Raw genomic sequence first — 4066 nt, 5'->3', positions numbered from 1 at the left:
TAATCTGTAAAATTAATGTGAAAAGTGGTGTAACCTGCTCTAATGTTTAAAAATAAATCCCTGACACTCAACAAAAATCCATTTATTTATCCAACAGTAACGGTGAACAGATGAGCTAAACTATTAAAAAACCGAATAAATCCCTTCTAACTACTGACTGTTCCGGAATAAAACAAGATTCTCGTGAAATGCTGATCCAATAAATATGATTCCCTCTCCTAACAAAAAATGGAATTTAGTCGCTCAGATTACAGCCAGGTTACGTGTCTGTTGGAACACTCTGTGTCGCCTTCTGTTGAATCTTCTGTCAGGAATGCCCTTCTCAGTTTTTTTTAAATGATGCATTCTCTAATAAAGAGATGACTCACATCCAATTTCCCCCTCTCAATTGAACTGAGAATTCTTGGTTCTCGCGAGAGGTAGTTAGAGATCTGGGTGTTCAGTCGATTGTACCCTGAAGGCGCATATCTTTTATATCTTTCCCCTCTCACCCTAAACCATAAAGCCCTCTAGTTCTTGACTCCCCGACCCCAGGGAAAAGACTTTGCCTATTTATAAAGAGACCTAAGGGGCAACTTTTTCATGTAGGGGGTGGTGCCGATCCTTTCAGGCGTGGGAACATTTTGACTACATTACTTTCTCTGTCTCGATTTCGCATGACTTGAAAAGCCTCAATCGGGCCAGATTTCAAACTTCTGTACTCCGAAGAGAGCTGTCCCAAATTTCCAATCGACCCTCATCGCTGACATCCCTCAAACACTGCACCACTCACGTCAACTTTTTCAACGCTATCTCCAATCATTTCACTTCGCTGCTTTCTGTCCCATTGGTCCTCCAGGGAGCCCAACCTCGTTTTACGAAGGTGCTTTTTGAGAAAATTAAACAAGCACTTTCGCGCGAGTCATGAAACTCGGGCTCGTCCGGGATTTGAACCCGGGATCTCTCGCATGCCTGCGTCGGCGAAGACCCAAAGCGAGAATCATACCCCTAGACCAACGAGCCACACGGTTGGCGCGCCGGTGTCACTGCCCCCGCCCTACCTCTTGAACCAGCTGAGTCTTGCTCAGAGTAAAGTCCAGTTGACATTGACCAGGCTGGGGCTGTTTTCTCTGGAACGTCGGAGGTTGAAGGGTGACTTTATGGAGGTTTACAAAATTATGAGGGGCATGGATAGGATAAATAGGCAAAGTCTTTTCCCTGAGGTCGGGGAGTCAAGAACTAGAGGGCTTTAGGGTTTAGAGTGAGAGGGGAAAGATGTAAAAGAGACCTAAGGGTCAACTTTTTCACGCAGGGGGTGGTGCGTGTATGGAATGAGCTGCCAGAGAAAGTGGCGGAGACTGGTACAATTGCAACATTTAAGAGGCGTTTGGATGGATATATGAATAGGAAGGGTTTGGAGGTATATGGGCCGGGTGCTGGCAGGTGGGACTAGATTGGGGTGGGATATCTGGTCGGCATGGACGGGTTGGACCGAAGGGTCTGTTTCCATGCTGTACACCTCTATGACTGTATGAACAGCTGCTTCTCATTCTGTGTCTCTGCTGCCGTTTGCCCGTCCCCAGGAACCGGGCCCTCTCTATGGCAGAAAATTAAACCGTTTTCTTTCTCAACTTTTCTCTGACACCGGAGTGACCAGTGACAAGTATTGCCCTCCTCAACATAGGGCACAGAGAACAGGAGAAGACCCCGCAGACCTCCACGAGTGTGTCATCTCAACTCTGCATACTGGGCCTGTGGATCAATGTGAAATATTTACGTCGAAGTTTTTTGGGAAGCAGATGAGAAGGCGAGGTGCACAACAGTGCGCCGTTATACGGGAAAGCTGCTAAACTCGACATTGAGTAAAGAGGGAAGATGGTATCCCTTCTGGGTTATGCTCCCATCACGCACCGGCAGACATATCGCCGACGAACAAATACTAACTCTGTCTAAATTGCCACATTCTGTTTTTACGAACCGTGATTTCACTCAGAAGCACAATTTACCTGCTCCCTCCTGAATATCCTTCCAGGCTCGAACATACCTTTCAGGTGAAGCAGCACTTTACCTGCACATTTTCCGCAACCTCGTCTACTGCATTCGCTCGTCTTCGTGACTTTAAAGCTCTGCCGAATCACGATAGATCCTTTCAGGCATGGGAGCATTTTCACAGCATTATTTCCTGTTTCTAGGCCCCTACTGACTTGGAAAACTTCGGTTCTCCGAGGAGAGCTGGCCCAATTTTGCAATCTACCTTTATTGCTGACATTCCTCAAACACCGCACCACTCACGTCAACCTGTTCAACGCGATCGCCAACCATTTCACTGCCCCATTCGTACTCCAGGCAGCACAACCTCGTTTCACGAAGGTGCTTTTTGAGAAAAGTAATCGGGCATTTTTGCACAAATCAAGTTAAGAGACGCAGCCTCGTCTGGGATTTGAATCCCAGACCGCGCACAAGTCTGTACAGTTAAAGACTCTCTGGGAAAATTATGCCCCTAGACCAACAAGCCAAAGAGCGGTTCATTCCTCATCCACCGCACACCTCTTGAGCTAGCTGAGGATTGCTTAGTGTGAAATACATTTGACATTGCTCTCAGAATTGCTCGTGACAAAGAGATTCCAAAACAGCTGCTTCTCATTCTGTCTCCCTGCTGCTGTTTGTCCCGTCCCCAGGAACCGGGCTCCCTCCACTGTTTCGAAACTTTTCTCTTACACCCGAGTGGCCAGTGACAAGCATTGCCCTCCTCAACATAGGATACAGAGAACAGGAGACCACTCAGAGGTTGTCAGCTCAACTGTACACATTGGGCCAGTATATCATTGTGAAATATTTATGTCGAAGCTTTTGTGGGGAGCGGATGAGAATGCAAGGTGCAGAACAGAGCGCCGTTATACGGGAAAGCTGCTAAAGACGACGTTGAATGAACAGGAGAGAATGGTCTCTCTTTTGGGTTACCGTCCCAACACGCACACATTGTGCCATTCTCCTGCATTGCTCGGCAGTTTTTCCAGAGAAGTATTCAGCTTTTCATCTGGCGGGTGGCAGGCACGTTTGAGAATGAGGTCAGAAGATCTTCACTGCTGTCGTGTCATATGTTGTTGTGCAGACATATCGTCGATGTGCAAAAATAAACTTTGTCTAAATTCCCACATTCTGTTTTTCGAACTGTGATTTCGCTCAGAATCACTAATTTTCAAAACTCGCAATATTCAAACTTTAACAAAGTGCTCATAGAAATGATTAGTGAACACCTGGAAGAAATTCTTCCAAACTTACCTGGGGAATTTCGCTTTGAGGGGTCTTGAACTTTAAGTGGAAGGAAGGGAAGTTTGCCTCGAGGCTGTTTAATGTGGAGATGTGTTCTCCATGTAAACTGGTCGTAGTTGACCATCCCAGTGCTTCCTGATGCAGGGCTGCCTGACCCCCAGGGAGGTTTACTTGTCGCAACTGGAGTGAATCCAGAGAGGGAGCAGATTCTGCAAAGGTGCTCAAATACTTTCTTTCTCCCTTTTAGGTATTTTCCTTGTGTATTCCCTCAGTTTGGCGCGTATGCAGTTTGCACCCTGGAAAATGATTGCTTTTTTCCTCATGTTCACAATTAAAAGTGTAGTTTCTCATGGAACTGAGCCGCATTGCAAGGATTGTCATATTGATATATATATATATATATATATATGTACACGTATTTAGTTTAAGATTAGATTAGATTTGAATGAAGTTTTCCTCTAAACACACCTGAGCCTATCTGGCTGCATGAGGGATTTCAGGTTTCTGTGTGCTGGGTATTATGTGATCAGCAGGCATCTGGCAAACTACAGGAAATGCCACCTATGTTGTGTTCGTTTAAGTGTACTGCCAATGATCACTTATTTTGTGATTTTTTTTGCAGGAAGACGTGCCGAAAGAAATCTGAAAACAAATGATCCATCAACTTCTGACTGAGCCACTTGATTCATTGATACTTGAACATCAGCAGCCATTCCAATCGAGAATACATGGTTGCTTTTGTTTGCTTGAGAGATTTTGGACACTGGTGCGGCAGGAAGAATACTGAGACACAGAGTGAGGGAGATTTAGTGCG

At 45.6% G+C, this 4066-nt stretch overlaps 1 non-coding gene across 1 annotated transcript; it reads right to left on the bottom strand.

The window, feature by feature from the left end:
* Positions 1-912: 912 nt before the first annotated feature.
* trnap-ugg (transfer RNA proline (anticodon UGG)) lies at positions 913-1002 on the bottom strand. The gene is given in 2 exon segments: positions 913-948; positions 967-1002. It is a non-coding gene; the product is annotated as a tRNA-Pro (tRNA).
* Positions 1003-4066: the final 3064 nt, after the last annotated feature.

The sequence above is a fragment of the Chiloscyllium punctatum genome, chromosome 36, assembly GCF_047496795.1.
Source record: "Chiloscyllium punctatum isolate Juve2018m chromosome 36, sChiPun1.3, whole genome shotgun sequence".
NCBI lineage: Eukaryota > Metazoa > Chordata > Chondrichthyes > Orectolobiformes > Hemiscylliidae > Chiloscyllium > Chiloscyllium punctatum.
This window is presented reverse-complemented; position numbering and strand designations above follow the sequence as displayed.